At 52.7% G+C, this 7705-nt stretch overlaps 1 pseudogene; it reads right to left on the reverse strand.

Moving 5' to 3' along the window:
* Nucleotides 1-5164: 5164 nt before the first annotated feature.
* LOC107106638 lies at nucleotides 5165-7307 on the reverse strand (annotated as a pseudogene).
* Between the last annotated feature and the right edge of the window lie 398 nt (nucleotides 7308-7705).

The following is a 7705-nucleotide window of genomic DNA, read 5'->3' on the forward strand; positions in this document are numbered from 1 at the left end:
GCCCCCCCCCTTTTCTTTTTCTCCTCCAGCTATGGCATTATACTGATCTGTAGTTCCTTCCCTCCTCCAATCCCACCCTCCCCAGGCTCCACCCCACAAATGTCCAGGAATTTCCCAACCTGGAGTTGGCAACACAATTTCCTTCCCACCCAACAGCCAACCTACCTTTATCTGCCTCTCTGTCTGCAACTTTCCATCTCCACACCCCTCCCCCACAGCCTCTACCTAGGAAAATTACAGTTTTTCTCCACAGTGGGGACCAAAACAGCTTACATTATTCTCTCCTACTTTTTATCTGCACAACAACCCAGCTTTCATAGGGTGGCTGCTGATGAACAGTAGCAAGCAGCTGGGCCTACTTGAGTCATGCAAATCAGGTGGTATCAAGTCACCCAGAGGGTGCTGCCGAGGGATGCCAGCCTCCAGGTGGGACCTGGGGATCCCCTGTAATTCCTGCTCATTTCCAGACTACAGAGATAACTTCCCATGGAGAAAATGGATGCTTTGGAGGGTGGACTCTGTGACATTGTACCCCACTGAGGTCCCTGTCCTCCCCAGGCTCCTCCCGCAAATCTCCAGGAGTTTCCCAGCCTGGACCTGGCAACCTTATCCAGAATCCCCTGTCGGTGGCCAGGGGGGGAAACTGGAAACCCTAAAGTGCTGGCAGGCCTAGGCTTGGCAACCTCTAAGGGGGGCCTGAAGGAAACCCCCCCCCCCAGACTTACAACTGAACTCAAGGCAGCAGAGATCTGTCTCCCTGGAGAAAATGACTGTTTTAAAAGGTGGACTCTGTGGCATTATACCCAGTCGAGGCCTCTCCCTTCCCCAAACCTCAAAACCTCTAGCGATTCCCCAGGCTGGCCCTGGCAGCCCTTGTCAGGCCAGGCCCCAAGGCTCCCTTCGTTCTAACCTCTCTCACACAGTTGATGTCTGAAGCAGATCCCTGCAGAGGCCATTTCAAAAGGTTTGGGGGGGAATTCAGCCGTCCCTGAAGGGTTTTTTCTAGTTTTTGGATTTTTCTGCAGGCACTGGTAGACTACTGAATATGTAAGAAAACCTGCTGGGCCAGAGGGAGTTTCCTTTTACTGGGAATAAGCATCCGCACATGGCGCCATCTGTTGGAATTAGAATATAAAATAATTACAGATTATATTCCTTTGTATGGGCATTCACTGATGGGCATTCACATTGTCACATTTAATTACATTTTCATAGTATAATTACAGATGACCAAATCCAGCCTTTGGATTGTGAATGAATTGGGGAGGAGCAGTTATTTTGGTTAATCTAATCGGGAGTCCCAGGTAGAATAATTCCATGCGTACTCTTAATGAGGGCTAGCTCAGGCTGCAGGGGAGAAGAACCCCACATGACGCAATGACTTAAGTGTTATATTTGGATCTGGATTTCAGACCCACCACTACCTTCGACCCTCTGTTAGAAATCCACTCTCTCCTTTATTCTCCTAGAAGGAGGGAGGAGGGGAACCCATCTCTCTTTTTACTGTCACTCTGCTTTAAAAGTGGTGTCCCAATATACAAAAAAAAAATCACCACATAACTTCTGCTGGGTCTGGAAGACTGCTTGCTAGATTTCCAGTTTCACACAGAGCTCTTCAGCAGGCAGGTTTGAACAATGAAAGATTCTGCAGAGCCTGAAAACTTACACGCTACTTTTACGTGGACCGAGGAAAGGAATCAGTTTACCTGCCTCGTCCTGCAGATTATTGGGATCGAAGCACCACTGTGGCTCAGTGGCTGAGCCTCTGCTTTGCATGCATAAGGTCCCAGGTTCAATCCCTGGCATCACCAGTTAAAAAGGATCCAGGGCAGTAGGGGATGTGAAAGGCCTCAGCTTGGGGCCTAGGAGAGCTGCTGCCAGGCTGAGCAGACGATACTCACCTTGATGGATCAATGTCTGGTTTTGGCGAGGGGCGGCGACTCAGTGGCAGAGCCTCTGATTGGCATGCAGAAGGTCCTGGGTTCAACCTCCAGCTAAAAGGATCAGGTAGGTGATGTGAAAGACCTCGGCCTGAGACCCTGGAGAGCGGCTGCCAGCCTGAGTAGATAATACTGACCTTGACGGACTGAGGGTCTGATTCAGGATCAGACAGCTTCATGTTGGTTCGTGTGTGGCTCCTGATAACCTTTGAGACTCAAGTAAAAAACGCTTGTTATGAAACGGGCCTCTACAGTTGGTCGTTGTTGTTCAGTCGCACAGTCGAGTCCGACTCTTCGCGACCCCATGGACCAGCTCCCGCCAGGCCTTCCGGTCTTCCGCCGTCCTCTGAGGTTTGCTCAACTTCATGTCCGTTGCATCTATGACACTGTCTAACCATCTCATCCTTTGCCGTCCCCGTCTTCTTTGACCTTCAATCTTTCCCAGCATCAGGGGCCTTCTCCAGGGAGTGCTCCCTTCTCATTGGGTGGCCAAAGGATTTGAGCTTCAGTTTCATTATCCGGCCTTCCAGGGAACAGTCAGGGTTGATTTCTTTTAGGATTGACTGATTTGTTCTTCTTGCAGTCCAAGGGACTCTCAAGAGTCTTCTCCAGCACCGGCCTTCCTTATAGTCCAACTCTCGCAGCCATACATGACTACTGGGAATACCATTGCTTTGACCATGCGGTTGGTACAAACCAGGAAGAACCTCTCTACTGGCTATGGCCCATGGCCTGTGAGAGCAGGAGTGGGGACATCCTATTGGCCATGCATTGTGCCAATAGAGGACTGCAAAGGGGCACAGGGAGGGAGGAGCGATCCTTGCCTCCAATTGCGGAACACGGACGTTCAATGCAGTTCACATCTGGGCATCTACCAGAAGCAATGAAAGTGGTTTTTACATATAAGATGCCTGTTGTTGGGGGGGGGGGGGAATAAGGCAGAAGGAGACTCGTGGCTTTTAGACATAAGAAGAGTCCCACAGGCCACCCAAATCAATCCTCTCTTCTGCTTAGAAACACAGAAGAGCCGCATCAGAGCCACTTAATCCACAGCACAGTTGTAAAGGTCACAAACAGAGAGGGTGTTTGCCGTGCAGTTAACTTGCACGACAAAGCTAAGGAGCATGCTCCAGCAGGGGGGGAGAAAAGATGGGAAAAATCAGCACTAGCCAATAGGACCTGCCCCTCGCTGGGTCCCTCTACAGAGATTAGTCAGAGCTAACACAAGAACTCGGGGGCACTCCATGAAATTGCTGAGCGGTCGGGTTAGAACGGATAAAAGGAAGTCCTTCACCCAAAGAGTGATTAACACATGGAATTCACTGCCACAGGAGGTGGTGGCGGCTACAAGCATGGACGGCTTCAAAAGGGAATTAGATAAGCATATGGAGCAGAGGTCCATCAGTTGCTATTAGCTACAAGGTATAGATAGGGGCTCTGGGGCAAGTGATGCTCTGTCTTCTTGGTGCTTGGGGGGGGGTCAACAGTGGGAGGGCTTCTAATGTCCTGGCCCCACTGGTGGACCTCCTGATGGCATCTGGTATTTCTCGCCACTGTGTGACACAGAGTGTTGGACTGGATGGGCCTTTGGCCTGATCCAACATTGGTGTCTCTTATGTTTTAAGCCCCCCCCCATCAAGATGTACCCAAAAGACTGCAGTTCAGCACAAATCCACGAAATCTCCCATCACCCTCAGCTCTTAGCCGTAACAGTTACTGTTTCCTAATTTCTTTGAGGCACAAGATCTGCACATTTCAGGGTGTTAGTTTGTTGCAAAGTTTCCTCATTTGGTTTTGTTCCCGAAGTTTTGACAGCTGACGCCTACTTTATTTCTGAATTAAAACTCAAGGCCCCTTTTCTGTAGTACCCGATGCTCCTTATTGTGTACAAGGGAAAAAAAATTCACCCACACCCAACAGAGCCCTCACCCAGTTAGTATTCTGCAGAAGTCCCTGTTTCTTGGGCTTGCAAGGCCAGAGTAGTAACTCACACAGAAATGCAACAAGCATTCACCCCCAGTAGCAAGGATTTCTGGAGGACTCCCTGCATCAAGAATTGACCCAATCTCACCTGACACAGAGACACCAAGCAGAGGCCAACGGGAAGGAGACCAGGCCAGAAACAAGCAGAGAGGCAGCGGGAAGCCTCCCCTGTGAAAGGGAGTGTTTAGGGCCCATGGTGGCCTTTAATATTTTAATTAGATTGATCACAGTCAACACTTTTAACAATAGTCTGGCGACATACAAATTCTTGTAACAAAAAACTCTGCTCTTCTGATTTCCCGTACAACCTTCAACACAAAATGCTGGCCAAAATGAGGTTTTACTGCATATTTTTAACTGCCTCCCTTAATAGCAACTTAATTAAAAAAAAAAAAAACTTACCGGTAACAGACATACATTACCAAAGTCTAATAAATGGGAGTGATCCTTGGCGTTTCTACAGAACCAAAACCAAGCCGAGCCGGCTCAAACAGATGTGAGGTAGAAGAGACACACAGCCCCACTGGAACCTCGGTTTCTCTAATGTAACGAAGAGCAACCTCTCGGAACGTAGGTCAGAGCCTGCTCGTTGGGCGGCACCCAAAATTTGACATGAGGGCAGTGGAATAATATTTCTACATCTCAAAAGGCAACGACAGAGGCCCAGGCTGCCAATTCCTCTCTGCATTTTGGGGGGGGGGGGAGGCAATATGGGTCAGAACAGAAAGCAAAGCATGGGAGGTTTTCGGAGGAATTTGCCTTCCCTTGATCTGGGAAGAGTGGAACCCAGAACCTAGAACAGCCAGGAGTGCCTGCAAGCCAGGTCCCTCTGCATTTGAACCTCTGCTCTGAAGGGGGTAGAGGAAATCGAGGGTACTTAAGAGTTGACGGGGCTTGGTTTCTGTCTTTGTAATCAACAGCCTTTCGTCGAATACCAGTTAGCCTGGATAATCCCCAAAGCATTTTACCAAACGAGTAAAATTTCTAATGTGAGAGGCTCAGGGGATCAACCTTCGCCTGCCCCGAGCTTCCTTCCCTTCTATAACGTGAGCCTGTTACACCATTGTGGAGGCCTGATAGAGGTCTGAAGACTTAGGGGGAAACTGAGGAGCTTCAAACAAGCTACGGAGCAAAGCCTTCATGAGTCATGCTCAAATTAAGCCGTGCTCACTCACATACATGCCCCACACACATACATGCCCCCCCACACACACACACACCCCAAGCACCACCAGACTCCTTCATTGGTTCAGTGGTCTTCCCAAATCGGGACGTTCCACCAGCGGGTTATCCGCACTGCCACAGGATCCTGGCAGGAGGCGGTGCACGCGCCGGTGGGAGTCCAAATGCCCCTTCTTGCCAAAGGAGCGGCCACAGTCGGTGCACTCGTAGGGCCGCTCGCCGGTGTGCTGCCTCTGGTGCTCCATCAGGTGGGTGCTTTGGGTGTAGCTCTTCCCACAGTCTCCACAGACGTACGGGCGCTCGTGGGTGTGCACCCGCCGATGCCGTGACAGGTTGGAGCTGCGCCCAAAGGCCTTGCCGCAGTCCACGCAGGCGTAGGGGCGTTCCCCGCTGTGAACCCGCCCGTGCGCCAGGAGGTCAGAGCTCTGCCCGAACGTCTGCCCGCACACCTCGCACTTGTAAGCCTGCTGAGCCGTCGGAAGGTGCGAGCGGCGGTGTCGAGCCAGCGTGGCGGCCTCCGTGAAGGATTTGCCACAGTAACTGCAGACATAAGGCCTTTCCCCACGGTGCGTGGCTTGGTGCTGCTCTAAGTCTGCCAGTTCCACAAAACGCCGTCCACAGTCACTGCAGCGGTGAGGCCGGACGCTGCCTTCGGCGTGGGTGACGTAGTGCCGGGCGAGATCAGGCCGTCGGGCAAAACGGCGGCCGCACAAGGAGCAGGCAAAAGGGCGTTCGCCAAGGTGGTTCCTTCGGTGCTGCAGGAGGTTGGAGCTGGTGCTACGGCTTTTCCCCGGTGTGAGTCCGGAGGTGCTGGACTAGAGTCGGCCGGCCCGCAAAGGTTTTGCTGCAGTACTGGCAAGAAAATGGACGCTTTCCGGAATGGACCTGGCGGTGGTTCGCCAGGGCCGAATTCTGCCGGAAGGTCTGCCCACACTCGGCGCAACGGTACGGCCGCTCCTCTGTGTGGATCCGTCGGTGCTGAGTCAAGGTGGTGCGATGCCCAAACGACTGGCCGCAGTCGGGACAAGAAAACGGCCGCCCGTTGACATGAATGAGTTGATGCTTTGTCAGGATGGAAAGGTCTGCGTAGGCCTTCCCGCACTCCCCGCAGACATAGGGCCTCTCGCTCGAATGCAGGGCCCGCTGATGGCGAACCAGTGCCGACCTGACCCCAAAGGCTTTGCCGCACTCGCCACAAACGTAGGGACGCTCGCCCCGATGGGCCCGAAGGTGGCGGACGAGGGCCGAGGACTGCCGGAAGCGGCGCCCGCACTCCGTGCAACTGTACGGGAGTTCTCCGGTGTGGATAAGGCAGTGACGGACGAGGGCCGAATGACTGGCCAAGCTACGGCCACATTCGCTGCAGATGTGACGCGGCTTCACAGGCCGTTGCTTGGCAACCAGCTCCTCCACGGGCATGGCCCACTCCACCACCACCTCCTCGTCAGAGCCATTCCCTGAAAGAGAGGTTTGCTGGGAGTGGATTGCTTCGGGCTCCTCCCCATTAGATCCTCCCCTTATAAGAGATCCGTCTTGGCAAACGATTGCTCCAGACTCTCCCCCAGGGGTTGCTTTACGCAGGGCAGTTCCTCCCCAACAAGGACTCTCCTCAGACCCCTCCCGACTGCATCCCTCTGGGGAAAAGGTCAACTCACCTTCCACTCCAACCGGCACTTTCTCTACTCGCGTTCCACCCTCGTAACTAACGTCCTCTGCTTCTTCCTCCTCAGACTCCTCCCTCCCCAGAGATCCTTCTGGAAAAGGGATCAGTTCAGCATCGACACAGCCTTGACCTCGATAAGCAATTTCCTCACACCCCTCGGTAGCAAACCCAGTGTTTGACGGAGGCCCCTTTGGATAAAGGATTACCTCTGGTCCTTCCACACGGAGTCTCTCAGCGCCGGGGGCCTCCACATGGGCTGAGTTCCCCCCAAAGTCCTCTAAATCAGATGCGCATCCATCGCTGCCCCTTCTGCGCACCTCTTCCCACTCCTCAATGAAGACCACCGAGCTACTATCCGAAGCCACCTCCCAGTCCAGTTCCTCTTCGGATTTTAAGCGCCCGTCCCTCCACCGCTGGTTCTCCCATTTTGTGCGGCTGTCCCCGCACTGAGGTTCCCCTTCAGAGGACACTGGAGACAAATGGGCTTTCTCCACTAGAGGAATGTGCGCCACTTGAAGTCGTTGCCGATGGCAATCCATTCCTCATTCTCAGTTTTGGCCCCGACTTCTCCTGAGGGAGAAAAAAACCAGAATATAAATCAGCAAAAGGCCTTCTGGCTTCACTGAGGAAATGGCTCCCTCCTCCAAAAGACACACTGCAAACTTGTTCTCTCCTAATGCTGCAGCAACATAGTGAGCTATTGGGATGCGGTGCTCAGTGCGTCTGACTAAGATCTGGGTTCAAATCCCTTCTCTGTCATCGGGCTCACTGGGAGACCAGGGGCCAGTCACTCTCCACCTCCCTGCTTCCGGACTTCCTCGCAGGCAGTGTCAGTCCACTGCAGCAAAATAAGACTGGAGTCCATTTCCAGTAGCACTGTAAAGAATGACAAGATTTATCCCACACAAAAGCTTATGCTGGAATAAACTGTGTTAGT

This window comes from Gekko japonicus, unplaced genomic scaffold, assembly GCF_001447785.1.
Source record: "Gekko japonicus isolate JY-2015 unplaced genomic scaffold, Gekko_japonicus_V1.1 scaffold849, whole genome shotgun sequence".
In the NCBI taxonomy this organism is placed as follows: domain Eukaryota; kingdom Metazoa; phylum Chordata; class Lepidosauria; order Squamata; family Gekkonidae; genus Gekko; species Gekko japonicus.